General features: G+C 43.1%; 1 long non-coding RNA gene across 1 annotated transcript in view; it reads left to right on the top strand.

Moving 5' to 3' along the window:
- Nucleotides 1-24,483, top strand: part of LOC141579821 (uncharacterized) — a 127,190-nt gene extending 102,707 nt beyond the window's left edge. The window contains exon 3 of the long non-coding RNA XR_012511835.1: nucleotides 22,520-24,483. This is a non-coding gene — a long non-coding RNA (uncharacterized LOC141579821). The remainder of the gene's footprint in view (nucleotides 1-22,519) is intronic.
- The last annotated feature ends 441 nt before the right edge of the window (nucleotides 24,484-24,924 follow it).

Here is a 24,924-nt window from a genome sequence, read left to right as displayed (position 1 = left end):
TTTTAGACAGAACTAATTACTGTCAGTAACAAATTTTTAATCCTTTCTCAGCCACTTACTGGACACTTGAGTAAGGTTTTATACTCTTTAAAACTAAATGCATCAAATCTACCTTTTCTCATTAGGAAAGACTTAAAAAAATAATGATCATAAAGATCTTTTAAAATTAAAAAAAATCTCATTCAAAACAAATTCTTCATGCATGTGCTTGTTTTGGGTACCTTTTCTCAGATCGTGTAAGAGACTGTTTCCTTTCCTCGGAGCCTCTGTGGTAGCTAAGATGTGTTTCTTCATTCATCAATATTTTTAATCTGACATTTGGAGGCTGAGTAGTTACAGAGAAATACCCATGACCTAGATTTCACATCCCTCCCCTGCCAATTAAGGCAATATATATTTTTTAAAATAGAAAAGGGAAAAAACAGGAAAAAAAAGTTTAGTTCTTGGTAATAAATTTTTACCTGATGGACTTAGAAAGATGGTTTCAATAGATAAAGGTTAGAGAGTGCACATAATTCCTTCTTCTTTTTAAAAATTGTTTGAACTTTACATTCTGGAAAAACATTTCAGGCATTTTTAAATTTATTACTTTTTTTTATGTTTTTACCAAATTTTGGTGGGGGGAGGACTTATAATTTCTGTACGCTGGTGAAACATGGAGAGCTACGTGAGGAGGTGTGTCCTCCCTGCAACTTCATTTTTTATGACTTCGCTGTATCAGGATGTCTATGAGCAACATTTCTGTGCAAGTTGATGCGATAGAGTAAATTCTCTATGTTGGCATCCAGACTGCCTCGTTCAGGGGCTGTCTCTATACATTTACAGTGTGAACTTAGACTAGTTACTTACCCTTTCTAAATTTCAGGTTTTTAATCTGAAAAGCTAGAATCATAATATAACTCTTGGATTTGTTATTTACAGGAAGAAATGAGTACACACGCACATGCACATGCACACATACATACATAGTATTATACAGAGCAGAGGTGCATAGTATTAACACAAAGGCTAGAAGATATAATGCTGCTTTAAGATAAAATATTTACCGTTCTGAAAATACAATGGACCCAGAAAAAAAAACAGTCTGCTGGAACATCTTCCTCTTTTTCAAGACAGCCTGGAACTAACTCTCTTTCATGGTGCATTAGCTGTGCATAGCAATTGATCACCCAGCCTTATTCTGAGACCAGGGTGGGCAGAGTGATGTCACTACTCTCCCCCCACAACCCCGTGCCCGGGCCCAAGCCCTGGTCCCTAGAACCTGAGCATGTTACATTGCACGGCAAAAGAGCCTTTACAGATATAATGAAGATTATAGACCTGAAAATGGTTAAATAATCCTGGATTTCTCAGGTGGGTTCAACCTAATCACATGAGCCCTTAAAAGAAAAGTGCTCTCTCAAAAGGAACTCTCCTACAATATTGGTGGGAATTTAATTTGGTGCAGCCACTATGGAGAACAGTGTGGAGGTTCCTTAAAAAACTAAATGTAGAATTACCATATGATCCATCAGTCTCACTCCTGGGCATATATCCAGAGAAAACTCTAATTTGAAAACATACATGCACCTTGATGTTTATAGCAGAACTATTTACAATGGCCAAGACATGAAAACAGCCTAAATGTCCATCAACAGATGACTGGATAAAGAAGCTGTGGTATATTTATACAATGGAATACTACTCAGCCATAAAAAAGGATAAAATAATCCCTTTTTGCAGCAACATGGATGGACTTAGAAATTATCATATGAAGTAAGTCAGAGGAAGAAAAATACTGTATGTGGAAAATGATACAAATCACTTACTTACAAAACAGAAACACTCACAGACAGAAAACAAACTTATGGTTACCAAAGGGGAAAGGTGGGGGAGGGATAAATTAGGAGTTTGGGATTATCAGATACACACTACTATATATAACAAAAATAGATAAACAAGAAGGACCTACTGTATAGCACAGGGAATTATATCCAATAACTTATAATAACCTATAATGGAAAAGAATCTGAAGAATTTTTATATATATGTATAACTGAATCACTGTGCTGTAGACCTGAAACTAACACAACCTTGTAAATCAACAATACTTCAATTAAAAAGAAGAAGAAGAGACCTCAGGAGCTGAAAGGGAGGGATGCAGCTGAAGGGGGAGTCATGGAGATGCTATGAGTGAAAAGAACCCGAGCTACTGCTACTGGCTCTGAGCTTAGGGGCCACAGGTGAGGGCCAGGGAAAGGCCTCTGGAAGCTAACAGCTGGCAGTCAGCAAGGAAGCAGGGACCTCAGTCCTACAACCGCAAGGGCCTGGTTTCTGCCAACACCCTGATTGACGCAGCAGGAGATTCTTCTCCAGGGCCTTCAGACAGGAGCCCAGAGGACCAACCCTTAGACTTTGGGCCTGTGAGACCCAGAGCAGAGACACCAGCCGACCCAGACACCTGACCTGCAGATCTGCGAGAAAACGAATACTGAGAGCGGCCTGATTGTCCCAGGGTTCTCCAGAAGGCACGTCCTGCCCCGGTCTCTGGGGCTCCAAAGCAAATCAAGCAGCTCCCGCAGCCACAGCCGACAGACAGTAAGCCAACAACCTAAACGGAGTGTTTGTGAGGCACACATTTAATAAAATTAAAACCCTTGGAGAAGTGCTGTTCTGCCTGCTGAGTCCACGTGACTAACACAAAAAAACTGGGGATCATCCCAGAGGAATGAAAGTCCTCCTTTCTGCGTGTTAGGAGGACTATTCTAAATAAAGCTGTAGCTTAAACTCGGGAGAGATTTTAAAGCAGTCTCTTCCTGGCTGAATCAATCTTCACAGTATCCCAGCGTTTTTCTAAGTGATGTATTGGACTTCTCGGCAGGGCCAGATGTTGATGTGGACTTTCATTTGCTGGACAGATTATAGAGAACGCTCAATATAAAAGTGTCCACTCTGGATTTCATTAGGGAACAAATGAGCTATGGCCGGTCCTGGGGTTTAAACAGAGACCCGGCTCAAAGCACAGCTGTTTCCTTCTCTTTCCCAGGGCAGAAAAATCCAGCGCTGCTCGAAATTGACCAGGTCCCCTGTCTACCCCCTACTGGTCTCCAGGCTGCCCTTTGATTTCAGCTGGTCCCCAGCTGTCCCCACATCCTGCCTCCTCACTTCTCACCTGCCTCCTTCACAGCCCACCTCGCTCAGGAGGGATTAGGAACAAGACGGACAGCGTGACTCGTGGTCTGTTTTAATCACAGTTAATGTAGCTTTGCTTCCTTCTGGTGAGGACCCCAAAACTCCAGTTGTAGAGGGGATTATATTTGCAAGAACATTTCACCTGATGTGGCAACTTGTTTTCCTGTCCCCCATAGTAAATTCAGTCCACGTTTCACTCTGAGTGTTGTCCCAGGCATTTTTTGATAACTTGTATACAGCAATGAGTCCCTGTGTGGAAAGGACTCTTATATTTTATTCCTACCCCAGTAGTCATCTCACTGCACAAAGTGTACTGTACAAAAAAAGCTCTTCAGTTTTACTGAGTGCAAATTTATTGCCTTTGTAATTTGACATCATTTTTTGCTCAACGTATGATGCATGGTTTCATTTTTGGCAGTCTGAATGTCTACCAGGACACACGTCCAAAAATCCAGTCCTGGTCGTAATCAATAAACAAGAAGTCTTGTGCCAGAGTCATTAGTCTCTGTGTTTCCTTCTCTCTCAACAACATGCTCCCGGGAAAAAAAAAAAAATACTGAGTGAAAATCTTTAATGAATGCCAGACCTGTGGGTGTTACTGCCAGTCCATTTACCTCTCTGTTAAAAACTTTGATTTTTAATCAAACCTTTCAAAACCTTTTTCTTGCCTGCATAGATCGATCCTTCCTCCAAGGAGTGGGCCCACTCTTTCCAACGGTTACATTGAAAGTTTCAAATGAGTCGTTCGGGTATTGACACGACAGCCCAACAGCTGAACAGAATGTATTTGACTGTAACTGGCTGTGCGGAATCATGACTGTTAGGTTTCTCGAAGTCTTCAAAGAGTTTTACTTGAATTTCTTTCCTTTTTTTAATTGAAGTGTAGTCGGTTTACAAAGGTGCGTTAATTTCTGGTGTACAGCACAGTGATTCAGTTATACATGTATATTCTTTTTCATATTCTTTTTATTATAGGTTATTATAAGATAGTGAATGTGGCTCCCTGTAATGTACAGTAGGACCTTGTTATTTATCTATTTTATACATAGTAGTTTGTATCTGCAAGCCCCAAACTCTCAATTTACCCCCCCCACCCCTTTTCCCCCGGTAACCATGAGTCAGTTTTCTATGTCTATGAGTCTGTCACTGTTTTGTAAAAGAGTTCATTTGTGTTTTCTTTCTTTCTTCCTTTCCTTTCCTTTCCTTTCCTTTCCTTTCCTTTCCTTTCCTTTCCTTTCCTTTCCTTTCCTTTTTTTTTAGATTCCAGATATAAGTGATTTTTCAAGAGTCCTCATCCAGGGCTCCAAACACATTTTGTAGTCCAGGCTGCACTCACAGTCACCGTCTTCTCACCAAATACACCCACACTCACTCACAGCATCTTCTATTGCACCCAAAGCCATCATGTTTTCCTCTGTTAAATACATCTTCCTGCTGGACCAGCACCGTCCAGAGGAGAAGCACACTCCAGATTACTCTCAGAAGTACGTATTTAATGGGCAAAAATAAAGCCCAAGAGGAATAGCAAGTTTGGATCGGCAAAAAAATGGGAAAGATTTGGAATATAAGGTGTTATTGAGAAGACTGTCTTTTCTCAGGGAGACCCAGGTGGTGACAGCCTGTGTGGAATGAAAACAGTAGCCCCAGCGGGGGTTTGGAAGAAGTTTGTTGAGGAAGGATAGTCACAAAAAAACAAAAGACCAGCAAATAAAAGACCTCCCCCCAGCCTCCAAGAATATTCACTTTGCTTTCTTCTTTATTTGCCCAGGACTTTTTCCCATTTACAGTTTAGGCCAGTAGATTTCCTTACATCTTTGTATTGATTTTGGATCTCAAATTACCTGAAAATCATTTCACTTGATTTGAGGAGAGATAAGGAAGTTATAATCATGTCCTAAGACCCTTTATATGCTGGATATTGAGAACTCTGTATTTCTCCGGAAGATCTGTCTACAGTTGGAACATCACTTAAGCAAAACGGACCCAGTACACCATGTTATTCCTGTGTAGTCTCTTCTTATATGGGGTATCTTGAAAGCCTGAGCTCATGTAAGGACCATTAAAAAAATGTCACTGCTCTTTATTATGGAAAATGTAACTTTATTATGCAAAATATGTTTTATGGTGGTGAGTTCAAATGTCTCCATCTAAGGTCTAAGCTTATACTGTTTGAAAGAGGAGGGTGTACTTTTGTTAATATTCATAATTCTTTGCTCTCTTGAGTTAGGGGCTTTATTGGTTTTAGTCCTATAAAACAGGCATTTTATATGATTTGAAATGTTCTGAATTCTTCAATTCAGTTTAAAATATTAATTTGGCTGTCACTAAAAATATGTCTTTTGGTTGGGTCATTTTATATCTTTATGAAGTTAATGAAAGTTGCATAATGGATTTATCCATGTGAAATTTCTGTTTTTCAAGATTGAATTTTTAGGGGAAAAGGAAGACATATGGTCACTAGGAGCTAATTTAGTGAAATAGAGGAGGGTTTATATTTCCTAATCCAAGTGAAAAGATAGGGTATTCACTTATTAGCTGTAAGATAGGGTATTCACTTATTAGCTGTACAGACACACACACACACACACACACACACACCCCTGCACAACATAGCCAAGGACATAGAGTTATCTAATTCTTTTTTGTTCTCATTAATTATGTGTTTCTTTTCCATTCATCAAATTTATTTGTCATCCTCTTTCCCTCCTTAAAAATGCATACATATATATATATATATTTTTTTTTTTTTTTCCTCTACTGAGACAGTCACTAAGGAATGCATACAAGCAGGAGATATTAAATGGATGCGTTGTTTCCGGAGCCATTTGAGCCAGGTGAAGGATTTATGGGCAGCTCAAAATTCCTCCTCAACTTGGCATTATTTCTCAAAGGGAGGAGTTAACTGACACTGAATGGAAGTGCTAAACAGCATATGATGTCATCCACTCTTGCATATGTAGCCAAAGGGGGAGATTGCTTTGGCTCACCCCTTCCTTTGTGTGTAAAGGATAAATGTCTTCTGGAATATTCCTGGGCTCTCTTGATGCAGACTGTGGAGAAGGGGGAGGCTGTAGTGGGCTTGAGTAAGGAGGAGGTGAGCGCAGGGTTTGGAGAGGGCTCTGGGGGAGCTGGAGGGTGAGGTGGTGGAGAGCGGGGGATGGGGGTTAGGGAGCAAAACTGAGCAAAGCCCTTCAAGATGGCTGAGAGGCAGAGGTGAGAGGAAGGCGGCCCTAAGGCGTTGCCGCAGATCGTACTTTGGATCTCTTTTTACTTTCTTCACGAAGCTCAAGGAGTGATTTGATTTTTAAAATTACTTTTGGTTGGCGGACTCCTTCATTGACATTGACCCTATGTGACAAAAGCCCTGGCTTATATTTGGATATGTTACTTTTATGTGCATTTTTCGGGGTTTTATTCTTGTGATTTTTATTCTTCCTTCTTGTGGAAAACAAATGGGAGATCATTTTACAACTTTTAAAAAGATGACATTTTAAAGTTTATGAAATGGATGTGTGTCATCTTTTCTATTACTCCAGTTTTGAAAAAAGATGGGTTCTCCCTTCTTTCAGCTGGGAGTCTCTGTTCCCTCAGCCCCCGATCACCCGGGGCTTTCCTTTGCCCAGCGCGTGCCAGCCATTAGCACGGCCCTGGGCGAGCAGGGTGCTGCAGAAGGAGGCGGCTTTCCCGAGGAGGCCGGCGCTGCGGGGACACAGTCTGGGAGACTAACTGGAAAGCTGGCAGCTGGCCAGTCCACCTGCTCGCGGGGTCAGCCTGCTTCTCTCTTCCTTCTTTCCTTACTGAGACCACCCGCCTCTGATGCCCGCATCATCCATCCCGTCAAGGCCTCGTCTGTAGTCCTTCCTCCCCACTCACGGCTTCTAGAACCACCTCACCCCCCACCATTTATGCTCTTGGCAGCCGAATGTCTGTTCCCAGTACTCTCCTGAAACGGCTTTGAGTGTCCCAGACACTTCCTTTAGTTCTCACCGCCTTTTAGTTCTGCAGGTTCAACACTTCTGAACAGCGTCCTTCTCCCTAAACTTCACTTTTTCCATCACTATTTCCACTTCCTCCTCCCTTACTCAGAAGGTGGTTGTTTTCTAAGATGTTGTCCTTGGTCTCTGCTGTTTCCCCTCCCTGCCGACCACACACGCATGGAGACACGCACACACACACACACACTTACTGGCCGTCTCTCCCTCTGGGAGCCCATGGGTGTGACTACCACATTTATACTTCTGGTTTCAAAGTAATTAATATCTTGAATCACTTGTTCATATATTCATTCATTTGAGTGGCCTGTTGAAAGCCTTCTGTGTACCTGTGTTACTGAGTCCAAGCACATACTGCTTGCTGCAGGACAGGCCAGTAAATTGAGAGATGAGTTGCTGGAGGAGGGAATAACAACTTTATTTGGAAAGCCAGAGCAGATCAAGAAGATGGTAGACCAGTGTCCCAGAGAAGCCTCTTGCCTGGGTTAGAATTCAGGCTTCTTTTATACTAACAGGGGAGGGAGTAAAGTCAAACAGTTCCTGTTTCCCATCAACCTCCAGAGGGGAGGTGCTACTTTCTGCCTTCCTGGTCATTCACAGGTGGGTCTGGTCAGGTTGTTTCCCAGGAGCTAAACAAAGGCATTTTAGTTTAACACTCATTACCTGGGAGGTGGGGTTCCCAGAGACGGGCCATATGTATCATTTAAGCTTATGGGCACCATCCCCTAAGGGATGAACTTGTAGCAAAAGCAACAGAATATAAAAGTTAAAGAAACAGATCAACGTGGAGTCAGACTTCTGCTTCCCTGTTCCATCAGGCTTTGAGGTGGACGCTGGAGACAGGACAGAGAGGAAGGGTCTATCAACTTTGTAAACCAGCGATTAAAGTAGCATAATAAAATTCAGATTAGGAATTTTCTATGTCCACTACCAACTTTACTTCTTTTATTTTAATCTACCCACATTTCCTTCCTTACTACCATTTTATGAGATAATGGTCTTTGCTTCTCAATACATTTCTTGCAGTTTTAAGGCCATGGTTAATTTCAAGGGGGCACAGCAGACATTGTAATTCATCATAGCAGTGAATATTTAGATCCTGTTTTTAAGTTTAATTTACATTCTTCTGTTTTCCTATCAATCACAAGGAAGAAGTCACTTATTTTATTATTGTTTAAATAATATACATCATAAGCTTAGACTCCTGAAAATATTAACTCTCTAGGTAGATTCCAGGTACCTAAGCAATGACTCAGAATCATGACCATGTGTGGCCAGTGGCTTATCAGTTTTATCAGTAAATGTCCTGTCATTACATCCATCAGCCACACTGTGCTTTCTTCTGTCAAGATTCTCACTCTCAGCCTCATGTGAGTCACTTTATGGTTATAAAATTAGTAAATGGTTAATCATATCCTGTTGGCATAAAATTCTTTATTCAGTGGAGGAATTCAAAAGCTTAATGGGGTCGAGTCTCTCAACCATATTATCTGAATTTGCAGTCGGGCAGCCCAGTTTTGAAAAGATTCCTGACTTGCCACAATGAGCTATTTAAAACAAAACGTTTCTGCACTCTTCCTCAAACAGGCTAATGCAGGAAGTTAGAGATAATCCACTCCAGTGTGTCAGGGGCATGCCATTCAGACCAATGGTTGGTCAGTGAAGACTGATTCTTAATATATGATGATGATGGTGATAATTTCTTTCATGCACAAAAAGAAAGGTGTTTACTTCCCTCCTCAGTTATCTGGGTTTTCTTGGAGACACAAATGATACCATCTGAGGCAAAATTAACACTTAATAGAATATTACAACTGTTTGACTCCGACAAATGTAAAAATTTTTGAAATTATATATTACTGCAGATGTCAAGGAAAATGTTCAGTTATCGCAGACATCCTAATATGCAGAGTTCGATTTTGTATCACTTTTATGACTTGAAATAAACACAATTTTTTGAACTCTGTGGATATTGTTGAACCATCTCTAAGGTGAAATATAATTTGTCTTCAATCCAAAAACATGGAAAATTTCTAAAAACAATAGAGAGCTTTCCCACCCATCATGAAATGTCACACCATCATTTTCCCCACTAGATCACAGAATGCATTCTCTCTGGAGAAAAGAATGATGATTCGTCACGGGGGCACCTGCATCGCGGTTGATGGTTGTGAAACTGTGAGCTTTAGGGGCTGTTTAGGAGACGTGGCTTCCCAAGAGTCTATGTGTTATTTTTATTTTATTTTTTAATCAAAGACCACATCAGAATTTCAAAGAAAATATAGAACACCTGTTCAAGCCTGCCTTACCATGACTTGAGGTCTGGACGAACAGTATTAGCAAGTCCATTGGGCACTTAGAGTTACAGCCCCTCCCTCCAACTCTGTTTTTACCTTCATATTTGATTGTTTTTCTTCAACTTGCTCCTCAGTTTCTTAGAGTGTGGAAAAAAGGGCTTCCCTCCCCCTTTCTAATGAGTTCCTCCTCTGAAAACTCAACAATGTTGGCTTTTATTTTTTAGACGATGGTTTCCCATTAAAGTTCATTTGAAGAAATCATTCAGCCTCTTAATGTTCAAAAGCCATGTCATGCTGATGTTCAGGAGGGAGAAGAAGCATTGCATTTCAGGGTTTAAAGGACCTTCAAGACCCCAGAACTCCAATCATTGCAATACCCTTAAAACAGATGAGGAAACTGGGGCTAGATGCGTTAGTGACATCGGCAGAGTTAATGAGCATTGGAACAGCTGAGTTGACAACTAATTCAGTCCTTATCTCATGCTACAGTTTGCTTCTCACCATCATTCCTCTGTGATATTCTATACCATTCACCACAGTGCTGTCACTCTTTCATTACTTAGTTTTGGAGACGATGGATATGAGGAAACATTCAGCAATATCTTTCCCTTTCTCCAAGATACTATCAGTAACCTATCTGATTGGCATTCATCCAGTCAGCAACCATGGAACGAACATTTTCTATGTCCTGGGCATTTTGGTAGATTCCTGGGGATTACAGTGTCACGACCGTATTCATTGCCTTTTGGAATCACGTCTATTCAAGGTTTGCTAGGACGATTCCTTCCTGCCCTATGTTGGTCTGTATTTGGTGCTTCTTTCTCTGTGAAGACTGTTCAGCTCAAGAACGGAGGGAATGGGCTGTTGCTCTGCATGGGGAATCAGGGCAGGTAGAGACGGGAGGAGAAGTACTGAATTTTCTCTTTCAACATTAGCAAGTTTTGAGATACTCGGAACACGCTTCTCTATGCTGATTACAACCTGCTCCTCTGTCTCTAAGGATGGAAGGACTGTGTCTGGGAAGAAGCTGCTACCTCTGAGTCGATGAGCTGATAAGACCTATAAACCTCAGGTCATAAAGCATCGTTATAGGCTTAAATGATGAGATTTGGAATAATTAAGTAGTCTGGTCTCTGTGTGGAAAATATTCGCTACGATGATCACTGTTGTCATATCTGTCTAATTGCTTCTCAGATAGATAAGAGGTGGGTCGGAGAACAATGATGGCGGAAAGGAGTGCTGAGGGGAGGAACTTTGGGGATGTTGGTGGAGGGTTACACTTGTCAATACATTCTGAGGAGAGATGGGGACCCTTGCCATTGATGCAGCAAAGAATGTTCATTTGATGGTTGTTGGATGAACAATCATCAATAAGGCTGTTGATAGTATCTTGGAGAAAGGGGAAAACACTACTGGATGTTTTCGCATATCCATAGTCTCAGAAAATAAAGAAGTAAGTAGTAAAAGAGTGACAGTGCTGTGAAGAATATCCCTGAGGGATGACGGGGAGGCACACTTGTAGATTGAAATAAGGACTAAACTGGTTGTCAGCTGTCCCAGTTCTGATTTAGCACAGTCTTTGAGCTCAGCTGAGCATTGACTCCGTACTGAGACCCTCTCCTGAAAACGCATCCCGCATCCAGAGAACCCCGGGCTCAGCCCACGGGTGCCACACTTAGCTCCCTGCGGGAAAGCTGAGGGAGGCCCCTCCCAGGAAGTAGCCTTTGACCAGGATCTTGAAGAACGAGGATGAGTGTTGGAGACCATCTCAAGGGCTTGTGTCTTATTTGACTCTATTCATTTTTACTGGACTGTGAAGTGGGGGTGGTGGGAACCAGAGGGGAGCACTTTGAGGAGAAGGAGATGGAGGCAGGCCCCCAGGTGACTCCTGGGAGGAGTCATGTCCTGCACGCTCTCAGGGTGCGTCATCCACGGGCCTCCACGGCCCTGAGCAGCTCCGGCACCACGTGCTGAGGTGTCTCCTGCACTAGGTGGGGGAATGACCCCTTCCTATCTTTCAGTGCATGCCCAGGGCTTTAGCAGGAGACCTGGCACATAGTAGGTACTCACTAAATGTGCGCACAGTAGGTACTCAGGGATGAAATAAAAACCCTTGCTCTTTTTTCTTGGCAGACCGAGTTAGATACATTTCCAAAAATAAACAAACTCCCATGAATTCAGACTTCCTGTGTATGAGACCATTTACCTCTTTCTCTCATCCTTTACTGACTTGCAGTTTCCCAGGTTTTTGCCTCGTACAAAAACTTTAAATATGATATACTTAATTTTGTTTGAATGTGAGCTTTGCACAGTGCTACCCTGGAGGCATTTTGGATCATATTACTATTGGGTAATCCCAGACCACATTGTGTTAGAGGGATTTTCAGCATCCGTCCTTGGGACAGGAAGGTCTGAGGGTAAGGGGTTGAAGCTGGTTCACTGGGGCAGATTGTTTGGGTTTAGAAATGACCTTGTTGCCACAGCAGCTGCCCCTCACAGGTCTGGGCTTCTCAGCGAATGTGATTTAAGACCTCGTTGCCCTGTTACTGCCCCCCCGACCTGCTGGACATCACTCAGCTCTGTGTTCGCTGCCCGATGTGGATTTCCCCCACCCCTCTCCCCCTCTGTCTGCTGTTGACTCTGACTAACCCTGTCTTCACTTTATCAAACGCTTCTTATTGCCTCCTCATCTTTGATTTTTAAATAATAATCACGAGATGTCTGTTGGGGAGACCAAAACTGAGTTTTACCAGCTAAGCTTAGCCTGATTTTTCAAAAATCTGTCTCAGGTTTGTACATATTTTATTAAACTCCCGAAACCAGTCATATTTACATTATTTACAATTTTCATGAAACCTCTGATCCTGGTTAGGGTTTTTCCTCCCCTAGATACATTCAGTTTCACCCTAGTTTTTTTGCTCTGCTTGTCCTGTTTGATGTTGTCTGCAGGAATCCCCTGGGCTTGGGGGCTGCCAGAGTTGGTTCACTGCCAAGCGTAAACTGCCTGCTTCCTGGGAAGCCAGTGGAAATGTGGCCTTTGAGCTGAAATGAGAAACAGGATAACATCCCTCCCTCACAGCTTCACTGTCATGTAACTGCCCCCAAACACGACTTAGCACATCTGAGCATTTCCACTTCAAGGCAGAGGCGACGTCTGTGGACACTTGCCTGCTGAGTCAGCGAGATGTCCCTGTGAACAGCGAAGCTCTTACCTAGAAAATGTGATGCAATAATAATGAGCCACCTTCTGCAAGGAAAGCCTGGAATGTGGTTCCGATACAGTTTTGTTGCAGCTCTAAGCTTATTTTCTCATTTGCAGCGGCACAGAAAGAGAGATTGTTGAATGCAGAGGTGACAGAGAGAGTCAGGATTACAAGGAATAAAAACTGCAGCTGGAGCTTCAAAGCCTCCGGATTTCCCTGCCCCGGGCTCTGGGTTCGCAGGCTGCTCTTTTCTCGGGCAGCAGGCTGGGTCCTCAGCTTGGCAACCTGCCCGTCAGGTGCCCCGACTCGGGGATCTCACTGAGGGCGGGCCGGGGAGTAGGCTGTGAAGCGCGCTTTTCTACACTGGCTGTTCGTCTCAGTTGGGATTCACGTTCTTTGAAATGCCCACCTGCGCACCAAACATGCCGAGACCTAATTCTTCATCCGGCTGCTGTGGGAGAACATGAACATCGGAGTCAATAAAATCAACTGAACAGCCACCTAGGAACCATCCGTGTACCTGAAAATATAGACACGACCTTTTAAAATTAATTAATTAATTAATTCATGTATTTAGTAATTTGTTCATTTAATTTTATTTTATTGAAGTATAGCTGATTCACAATATGCTATGAGTTTCAGGGATACAGCATAGCGATTCAGTATTTTTGCAGATTGTACTTCATGCCAAGTTATTACGAGATAATGGCTGTTAATTCCCTGTGCTGAACAATATATCCTTGTTGCTTATCTGTTCCATACAGAGTGGTTTGTATCTGTCAATCCCCTCATTTTCCCCTTCTGCCTTCCTCCTCCCCTTTGTTAGCCACTAGTTTATTTTCTGTATCTGTGAGTCTGTTTCTGTTTTGCTTATATACTCATTTGTATTATTTTTAGATTCCACATATAAGTGATGCCATACAAGTCATACAGTATTTGTCTTTGACTGTCATTTCACTAAGCATAATGTTCTTCTAGGTCCATCCATGTGGCTGCAAATGGCAGCATTTCATTCCTTTTCATGGCTGAGTAATATTCCATTGCAGGTATATACCACGTCTTCTTTATCCTTTCTGTTCATGGGCACTTGGGTTGCTTCCATATCTTGGCTTTTGTAAATAGTGCTGCTATGAACATTGGGGTACATGTATCTTCTTGAGTTACTGTTTTGTTTTTTCTGAATATATTTACTGATTTTAAATCATCCTTGAAAAGCCTTCAATAGAGGAGAGCAAACATTGAACAATCTAATAGCCAACAGATATGGCTCATACTCAGGTAAACATTTTGAGAACAGCAAGGATTTTTTGTGTCTATGAATCAATAGTCTATGAATCAATAAATTGTCAAATGTTTCCAGAATGCTTCACATGTTCTTCTCACTGTGATACCATGGAAATGTCAGAAAAAGTAGACATTGCAAAAGGGACACTTTTCAGTGTAGATGTAGGTGGCTCTGGCAAGGCCTACTTACCGGAAACGATTTGGTTTCCGAAAAGGAACTGCCCAGGAGGAAAATGCTGACGTGGTTAATGAACTGCTTTTAGTGTGACTCAGGGTCTAAGTGTTTTGGGGGAGAACTGGTTTTGGCAGAGCATGACGTTGAGGCTGGAAGCCACTTGATGATAATGAACTTGAAAGTTATATTTGCTTTCCTCTACTGGTGACTTGTCAAGGGTGGTAAGAAAAAAAAGTCTTATCTGTATTTTCGGTGGCAGGTGTGGTTCCCTCAGGAGTGTTGGTTAGTGTCCCTTGACTCATTGATTTATCCTGAGAACAGCCCTCTGAAGAGTTAGGCAGTTGGACACACATTGTCTGTGTGATCTTTCTCCAATAACATGAGCTCCAATTCAGATAAACATCAGCTTTCAAAAACCACACTTCACAGCCTACTCTCGATTTCTCCCGATCAAATAATTTTAGCAGAGGAACCTACACTGTACAGCTTCTTTCATAATCACAAAGCATGCTGCCTGGTTTTCAGTGTCATTTGGGAAACCCAGAGTGCCAAGGTCATTACAATCCAGGAGTCTTTGAAGCCTTAATCACATTTTTTATTCCACGTGGTACTTGCTGTTTGTGTCATGTCCACGGCTCCAAGTGGGAAGGTGCACTCTGGCTGAATGTGAGTTCTAAGCCAGCAAGGGCACCTTGAATCAGGACACGAGGAGCCACTGGGCTGCGAGGGCTGGTCCAACAGCAATGCCAAGTGGAAGCCGTCACGGCCGCAGTGCTAGTGGGCTGGCCTGACTCCAGGTCTCTCTCTCTCTGTCCAGTGTTTGTTTGCAAGTGGTGCTGACTCCGTCTGAACTTAGTAGGTCTCTGCAGGACTTGTGTTTGATGGGAGACATCAAGAAGGAGCTACTGGACTTGTTCATCTGGGTCTTCAGATAGAAAGTAAGTAACTGAGAGGAGGAAAAACACAGGGCGCTGTAACCACAGAAGTTCGTGCAGCTACTGAAGAGGGTCATGACTGCTACATAGGATGGTGCAGCCTGGGCCTCACAATGAGATTTCTAACACTAGATGAGGAAGCTGAAGTTCAAGGATGGTGATGTCGTTTGCTTACTTTCACATGACCAGATGGTCATTGAGCCAAGGGTAAGGACAGAATCAGAACTCCTTCTTGGATTTCCCTGTCCTGGGCACTTTCTGTTGCTATGGGAGGGCTTTATTGTGGTGGTCCAGTCAGTGATCTCATTCATCAGAATGAGGGCTTTGAGTAGGTAGGACTCTGTGTGTGTGTACATATATATGAAATCATTTCCATCAAAAATATAAAAAATAAAGTCCAGAAGAGTAGGAATGAATATGGCATGTTTATTGGGCTCTTTGGGCCTGGTCCCAACTCTTCATTAATTTTCCGGGTCAACTTTAGATAAGTAATGTGAATTCTCAGGTCTTAATATATAATTAACTGACGAATACAGTTATAGTACTTCTGTGTCCCTCCCTGCTAAATCACAGAATCCCCAAATTTCTGTAATTTTAAGAGCTCCATCCCTACCTTATTACTGGTGGAGAAACAACTAAATCTGTTGAACTGTGTCCCTCCCTGCTAAGTTGCAGGACCCCTAAATTTCTGTAATTTCTAGGACTCCATTCCCACCTTATTACTGGGGGAGAAACTTAATTAAATCTGTTGAGCTAATAGACGGAAGGAAGGCTTGGAAATTCAGAGACTTGTGTTGCGAGCACAGTAATGATACAATGAAAGCAGCATTTTTAACTCAAAGATTAATCTGGTAAGAATGTGCTTCGATAAATGGCTACATCTGAATCATCCCATATTGCATAAAGCAAAAGCTATTTTGGGAGGTGAACTTTAAAGTCAATTATATGGATTGGAAATACGGAGCTTCAAAAATTTATGTGGGTTTCTACAAAACTTCTACAAAAACCCAGAATTTGGGCTGGTGAGATTAATTACAAGGAAAGCCCTTATTACCTTAACAGATAGGATGAAGGCAAGGAGGAAGTGTAGGATGAGAAATACTCAGGGCTGAAAGGCAGAGACATTGAAATGGTATTAAAGGGCAAAGAAAGAAATCTCAGGGAGTGGCAGGAGCCAGTGAGTGACCTTGAAGGACTGGGTTAAGCAAAGAGGAAAAATATGTTAATAGAATCTTGGAGACGTTGGGCACCCAGTGGAATTGGCCAGAGTATCGTAAAGAAGGTGGATTTCAACCCAGAGGCCAATACTAGTCCCAGGGAAGATGGAGTGAGTTTAATTTCAGGTCCTTACTTCGTGTGGATTCTACCAGACAGGCTAGCATCTTAGTCCTAAGAACCTGTAGCTTTAAAAATGAAGTGTGGCGCTGTTATGATGCTAACACCCAACTCCCCCACCACACACACACACAGCTACACACACAGCTACACACACAGCTATACACACAAAGAACGGAAGTAGTGTTTCTAAAGAACATTAACAATTTTATCTTCACCGTGGTTGTAAGGTGGTGACAGGACCTGGGAAACAAGACAGATCAGACAAGAGACTCACTCCTAGCGTAAAATGACCACTGTCCTTATTCTCCGTGATCCTCTATCTCCTGTGTCTCTTCTCTTCCTTTTGAAAAGGAAATCGGGGCTGCTGACTGTCCTCCTCCTCTTCACTTTTCCTGGTGGTCAGTTCTGCGAGTCCTTGTCATAGAGGACTGATCAGGACGAGGGGGACAATGGTCTGGAAAGTCTTCCCGATTCCCAATTGATGAGTCACAAACTCTCAAGGGTTCCCCTTAATCAGAGATAGTGACACTCTCCATCTCAATGTCTGCTTTGTAAAAAAAAGTGGATAAAATAGTGATTTGGAGTTTTACTTCTTTATTTACTTCGTTGTTGTTGTTGAAAGTGAGTGATTTGAGAACCCCTGTCCCCTGGCTGGCGGATGGTGGCAAACAAATGACTGTAATAACAAGTCAAGCACATGGCTGAAGGCTGATAGTCTTCATTCTGCATAAGCTATGGTTCAACAACATTGATGGGCAAATACAGTAAGCACTGGAGTGTACAAAAAAGATACTAACTCTGCAAGTTTGCCTCAGGATGGCTTGCTCGGCAGGTCAATAATTTGCATTCATCTAATCCAGATTCTTATATAACATCTCAGGATGTCTCCAGGCTCTTCAGAAACAAATGTTGAAAAGGGAAAATGTTGTGGTGATTATATACAAATTGTCTTTTCATTTGTGGAGAATAAAGACTTTCCATGTCCTCAGTGTATTATTTTTAGAAAAGAGCTTGCAAAGAGCAGCCTGCAAACGCCCAAACCCTAATTTAGAAACAGCACATAAAAACTATAAAAATATACTCATTTTTTTCAGGAAAAGGATTACAAGCATCAGTTTGTGAAAACACATTTGATGTTATAATTATAGTTAAATTTCAGTCTACTGTTGAAAATGCACGCATATGCATGCATTCCATACCCAAACCAAAAATAATATAATATGCAGTTTTGTATTTACTTTTTGAGAAAAACACATTACTTTTCAACATAATTATTTAACAGTTAAGTGGAAGGATCTGTACCATTGTTAGACAGAAAAAGAGGAAATTTGTCTTTAAATGTTATGAATATTATTATTCATATTAGTACTTAAGTAAGTGTAATGTAATATTGAATAACTTACTGACCAATTTTTGTGTTAATACTATATATTTTCCACACACTACAGCAAAGCTGTGAAGTTATGTTTTAAAAACTACCAAAGGTGTTTAAAAATCACTCTGCTGAAGGCTCAAGAATAAACCTTTAACAGATCAACATAAATCTGTTGAATTCAGGTCAGTATAACTCTTAGGACATGCTAAAATAAATAAAGATACAAAGACAGAGATGCAATTAGTGTTTGCCATGTACCTATTCTTTGGTCAACAGAGTAAAAAGCTAGACAAATTGAATTCAGGCTGTGATAACAGAAACCTCCTGGGCAACCAGAAGTGACTTATTTATAAGCTACGGAGAGAGATTAGTCTAAATGTATTGCCCTTCTTACTTTGGGAGGGAACTGGCTCCGGGAAACAGCCTAAGTGACCTGTAGAGATCTTTCCTGCACGTATGTGCACTGCTGCTAGAATTCTTCTAACGAATTCTAACCAGTGTTGACTGAGCTTTCACTAAACGCCGAGCGCTGGGCTAGCATAGTTTGCAGCATCTCCACTTAGAGATGAGGAAACCGAACAACACACTCCCTGCTTTCTCAAAACGTGTAGCCTGGTGGGCGAGCCAGAAAATGAATAACAATGAATAACAATTAATCACTTCACTACCTGTGAAGCAGCAGGTGATGAAAAGTCTCTCCGGAGCATATTACAGAGTCAGATAAAGATTCTGTCGACACACCTCAAGCCTGCGAAGGAGGACGCCAGGCCTAAGCGGTGCGTTTATGGATGACGGTTGGCACAACAGGGTATTTCGAATGAACAACTCTAAGAATTGTATTCTGTCACACTGAAGCCATTTATGTTTTAATGCAGTGAAAATTCGTCGCCCAACAAAATACGAGCATTGATCCAGAGTGTCAATGCCCTTAGGCAGTACAAACCAGAACCCCATTTTCTTTCACGCAGACGCAACTCGCAAGCAGAAGGAAGCGCACCTAGTAAAGGAGTCCGCGCAAAGTGGTTTCAGCGGTTTTGTTTTGGTCACATGTCATCTAAAGATGCTGTGGATATAAAAATGTGGTAAGACCTTACAGCGCCCAACACCATGTCGGTACACAGTAGGCGGTCAACTAGTGCATCCGCTCTCACCTGGGTTAGTCTGTGCAGGAGGCAGCTGTTGATTTTTAAACAACAGAAACCTATTTCCTCTCAGTCTGAGACCAAGGTGTCGGCAGGGCTGGCTTCTCCTGAGGCCTCGCTCCCTGGCTTCTGGGAGACCACAGATGGCATTCTCACGGTGGCTTTCCCTCTGTGTGTGTGCACATTCGTGCCATCTCTTCCTTTTCTTGTAAGGACGCTAATCCTATTGGGTCAAGCCCCACCCTTGTGACCATTTACCCTAATTACCTCCGCAAAGGCCCTGCCTCCCAATACAGTCACACCTGGGGTTAGAGTTTCGCCGTGTGGATTTTAGGGGATGTAATTTAGTTCATAACACCACCCTCAGCTCTTTGCTGCCCACAGTCAGCTTCCCCTGGGTGATTCGGGAACTTCCTTTAGAGGCTGAGTTTCCAGCAGGGACCTGTTTATTCGTGCAGTCATTGTTCCCTCCGTTCAGTGGTGGGGCCTGGTCTCCTGGGCTGGACCGGGAGGAGCACAGCTGTGCAGATCCCGCCTCGCGTCGGAGGCCCCCCGGGCAGAGGGAGGAGTCCCCCGGGCAGAGGGGGGAGCTCACCCTGGCCACCCGGTCAGCCTGGAGCATCAGCAAAAGCTGGGGGAGCCCAGGCCAACGCTGTGCCCTGGGAGGGGAGGGAGCCAGGCCGCTGCTGGGGGTGCCAGAGGCTGTGGGCACAGCCCGAGTTCCTCCTTCTAAGGCCCATGGGGGTGGTGTGCCCCCAGCCCTGGTGAGAGTGATGGAGACAGGGGGCCCTGGGGAGGTCGTGGGGGTCACCATCGTAGCCCCTTTCAGCCATTTGGAGGAGCTGTCCGTCCTGATGGGGGGGAATTCTTTGGAAACTTTGTCTTTTTATAAATGGTTTTGACTAATAGAAAAACAAGGGATTTGATGTAGAGAGTGAAGCGGAGGAAACTGTCACATGAAGGGAAAGGAAAACGGGTGATAGGATCTGTTCGAGTTACTACTGAACAGGTGGTTCGTGGTACCTTCTGCCTCCCTGGGTGCTGAAGAGCATCGTTCAGCTGCATCCGCCCGAAGTGCGGTGGTGCTTCCGGAGGGAAACAGAGTGGGAGATGCTGGCTCGCGTTGTCCCTTGTCGTGTGCCCCCGACTCATCCCAGAGAATGCTGTGCCCCAGCTCCGCTGCAGCCCTGGGCTAAGCACGTGTCTGCGTTAGTAGTTCAGACAGAAAATTTTACAGAGAAGTAGCTCTTAAGATATCACCACGTAACTCCCCACAGAGAAAGCCGAAGAAGCCGCCCTGGGAAAGCGTCATGTTACAAAACGAGCAAGGTGCGTTTGCCTCTGGGGGCGCCCACCCATCACGCAGTCCCTGAGGTCGGCCCCGGGCCCCAGCAGGGGTTTCTGGAGCATCCGACGGCCCCCTGTAGAGGGGCCGAGGCCAAGGCCAGGTCCGCACGGGCCCCAGGCTTGCGAAGAGGGTCATGATATGGAGGCATCAGATTCTGACACAATACACTTTTATAACATGAGGTATCACCCTTTCCGAAACCGGATACAGTATAATTCAGAAATGTCAATACCCACATTGTTTCGTCCCTTTAATAGCTAAAGACATGAAAACCATAGTTAGCAAGTAACCAATTTAGAGATTTTTAACAACTGAAAAGAGAACAGCCATTTTCATCACCAGACAAAGATCTACAGTGGTTACTGATTTCCGAGATAAGAAAGCGCTCTCAAATACGAAAACGGGGTAGTTTGGGATTCCTTCTTTTCAATGCCTCAGCCTTATTTTCGTAGTTCCCATTAGGAGCATACACCTGTTCCTTTTGTATTCTCTAAAAGTCACGGAGCTGTGGATTGAGCAAAGTAAGTGCTCATTGTCCCCATTTCCACCACTCGGTGCTGTCTGAGAAGGAATAATTGATGTCATTATATTTTAGGAAAAAAATCAACAGTTGTACCTGTTCAGTTTTTGATGATAATGAACATAGAAGCTATTTAATAATCAATAAGAAAGAAAATTCCTCAGTGAAAAATTAGCTTTGCTTTAAGCTTGACTGATGAATAAAAACCCTGCCACATTATAACATTTCTCTGTATCGCACAAAATGCTATTTTGTTTCTCCAGTTGATTGAAGTTAAGCTCTGTTTTAAGAGCTACAGAAACAGAAAACAGCGCTCCTGCCTTTTATTGTGGTAGCACCTGAAACTTCAGAGTATGTTTCCGATTATTAACTTATGCTCTCATCTTTGTCTATCAGGAGGTTCAAAAATAACATAATTGTATAGCCTGTAGGTCCAAAGGAGGGTTTCTGAGCCTCGGTGCTATTGACATTTTGACCTGGATGATTCTTTGTTGTGGGGCTTTGCTGTGCGTTGAAGGATGTTTCGCAGTGTCTCTGGTCTCCACCCACTAGATCTCAGTAGTACCCACCTCCCAGATGTGACAACCAAAAGCATCTCCAGACATTTGCCATATGTCCCCCAGGAAGCAGTTGCAAAATCACCCTTGGTTGAGGACCCCAGCTCTGAATGAGAAAAAAAAACTACATTCAAATAATTAGGACCCTCCCACCATTTTTTCTAAACATTCGAAACTCAACGCTGTAACCTAAACAAAAATTTCATTTCATTTGGCCAAATGCACCTCAGTGTATGGAGTCATTTGCCTTGAGATTTAATGATATCTGTTCAGGGCCCCTTTTCCAAGCCCAGAACTTTCTCTCTCTCTGCCTCAGAGAACTGTCAGTACAAAATTCTATGGAAGGAGTCACAACTTGTTCCAGACCTTATTAATCCCTGAGCTGTTTAAATTTGAAAGCTGCTTTCTGACATAAAAATCCTTGTAAGTCTGTGCTCCCTGAATTTCGTCTGGCACTTCAGGGTGACATTTAGATATTTGATTTTAAGGAACTCCCACGTTCTCACTTAATCTTGTTATTTGTTCTTAGGTAGGATCCCCTCCCACCCACCCCCTAGTCTTACGTGGGATGTTATTTCCTCCAAATTATTGTGTCATTGTTCTGCTGAAAGCATCACCCAAAAGGGAGTTTCCTATTGAACCAGTATCAAAATGTAGACAAGATTATTATAATTTGAGAGCTGGCATCTTCTTTGGCCTCAGGGAGTCTTTGTATTCAATCTCTTTTGTTTTTTGAGTGAAACCAGCGTAGAGAGGAGTGGATAAATGTATTAGTAATTGGTATCCCCATAGAGAGTGTTTGCATGTGAGGGTTTCACACCAAGTTACGAGTCTGAAAGGTGGATTTAACGCAAATGCTGGCATATCAGTCTTAGACACATTTAGTCTGTGTAGCTTTCCATGCTGATGACTGAGGCATTCAAAAATAGCTCAGAAAAAAAAAGGTGCATTCAGGGTAAAAAAAAAAAAAAAAAAAAACCCCACAAAAACAGGCCAAGCAAGGAAGACTGTAATCAGTCCAGGGAAATCTCACTTAAAACAATGAAGTAATGTAATCATCTTTTACGAGAAAATGAAATTCTCTTTACAAGTTCAAGTGAACCAAACATAAGAAAGTGAGCTATCACTTATTGCCTGGAGGAATTCAAGAACAGTGCCTGACAACTTTTTTTTTTTTTTTAGAATTTGACATTATGCTCAACAAAGAAATTCAGGTGCCTTTTTTAAATTAAAAGGAAGAGGAGAAAAATGTAGGCACCTGAGTGTTTGCTACATGTGAAGACCCTGGAAAATAGGAAATAAAAGAACATTTCCCTGCTGGAAAATGATCTGCAAAGAACAAGGCTGGCTGTGTAAGGAGATTAATAAAGGGGCTCAAAGAGCACGCGGAGAAGCTGTGGAAGATCTTCAAAGATGTGTCAGAGTTACTTAAAGAGGTATCACAGAAGTCTGCATGATAGAACAACAACAAAAAAAAAACACAAACACAAAATCCCCTTCCAAGACCATATCACTCCACTACTGAACACATCACATCAGTTCTCTGAGCTGTGTCACAGGCATCGCACACCCAAAGCCTCCAGACATAGAAAATGAGATCACACCTGTCTGACGATGCCAAGCACGGAGCCAAACCACCTAAGTACCGCTCCAACCTCTGCAACCCAGTGACGGCAGAGAGATCCCAGCAATGACTCACGGATCACGCTTTTGTGAAAACTGTGCTTTCTGACTGATGCATGAGGGCCTGCAGGTACGTGTACTTGCCTGTGAGTGTGTGTTTGGGGGAGCAGGATGGAGGCGGCGAAGTGGACTCGTAGTATTACGCTTCGGACAGTACAACAAACTCAGATGAGACGGAGGGTTTTCAAGGAGTTACCGAGCAAACATGGAGGAGGTATATTGATGGTTGGAACTCAGGAGTTCTCTCAACGGTATCAGTTTTCCTTCTAAATGAGGAAGAAAGGGAAACAATAGAGCTTTTATCCACGAGGAGAAATCACTTCAAGCAATTTTAGTATGGCACTGGAAGCCGGTATTAGAAGAGGATGCTACAGGCAGCCCTGGTGAACTCTTCCCTGGGGGAGCTTCAGTCTCCATTACAACGAAGCATACTGGGTCCTGCCAGCTAATTCTGCTCAGTCCACAAGCAGACCATGAGAACCTCACCCTGACTGCTCCTTGTGCACATTTTCAGAAGGATCATTATCTTTCGCAGCAAGAGCAGTGACTCAAGATTTTTGACACCTGTCAGAGATAAATAAATATCATTTGGGGCTGTCTCCTTGGTTCACTATTTTTCACCATTGAACCTGCTGGCTTTTAGGGCAACAGAACATAGTGGACCAAACGCAGGGCTTCTAGGCATAAACAGGGTCTCCATCCAAATGCTGACAGTGACCAACAGGGGTGACACTGGGGTGTGGAAGATGTGGAGGAGCAGAGTTCACCACGTGTCATCCTCTCGACACGTTTCAAATGGGGGCTGTGTCTAGTGATAAGAAAGGAAAATTGTTCAGGAGAGTGACCACCGACTTATGCAGCATTAGATGATAATGGCAAATGGAGGGATTCGATTTTCTGCTGTTTGATGATTCTGGAGATAGGGACAGAATTGCTTAACGGTTCCTGCTTTTGAAAAGATCAGGTCTGGAAAGATTAAACAGGAAGTCATCCATTTGATGTGTTTGCTAGTTAACACTTCACACAGTCCCGGGAGTGGACTGGCATTCCCCAAGGAGCGCTAAAAAAACCCCCAAAAGACCAGCACTCAGAGGATTCTTCCTCGGTTATAAGAGGGGAAAAATGTATATGCAGAATAAATTGGACAAAAGACACCAAGACGTGACTGTGTGTTGCATGACTGTTTCAGCGCAGCCTTCTGGAAGAAACCACCTTCGTACCTTGGAGCACCCTCTGGGCTGGCTTTCTGCCCATTGCTCCTGACAGGTTCCTGCCCCCTCTCCCTCCACAACCACTTTGGTCCCCACTCTCTCCTCCCATTTTTTTCTTCATATTTCTGCTAGGGAGATTTTTTCTTTTCAATACGTATCTGCTCATTATTAAATTCGTCTGATGCGAAGCATGAATGGCTCTTGGTAGTTCTCCAGATGTGCTCTGACTTCTTAGCTGAGCGCACCAGGGTCTTCCTGGCTTCCTGTTCCCGCCGTCCCATCACCTCCTCCTTCCCTTCCACCCTAGTGGAGAACTGGGGTTTTCCTGTGTCCCTCAAGTTCATCCCTCATCCCTGCGTTGTTCTCTCAGCATGGAATGCTCCTCCTCCCACTTCTCTGTTCTTCTAATTTACCATCTGCAGTGTCACCACCCGTGGAAACGTCTACGTGACTATTTACTCACGGCATTTTTGCATTTTAATTGTCTGATTGCCACTTTCTGTCCCCATGTTACTATGAACTATGGGGGCTTAAGGAGCCACATTTTATCAGACTCAGTTGGAGTCTTTGAAACAAAGTGGTGGCTCAATATATAGATTTTAAAGAAAGGAAAGGAGGAGAGAAGAGAGTGGGAGTGAGGGTGGAGGGTGGGAGGGAGGAATCGTTATCTTCTGCCTCTTTTCTTCCTTGTCC

The sequence above is a fragment of the Camelus bactrianus genome, chromosome 14 (assembly GCF_048773025.1).
Source record: "Camelus bactrianus isolate YW-2024 breed Bactrian camel chromosome 14, ASM4877302v1, whole genome shotgun sequence".
Taxonomy (NCBI): domain Eukaryota; kingdom Metazoa; phylum Chordata; class Mammalia; order Artiodactyla; family Camelidae; genus Camelus; species Camelus bactrianus.
This window is presented reverse-complemented; position numbering and strand designations above follow the sequence as displayed.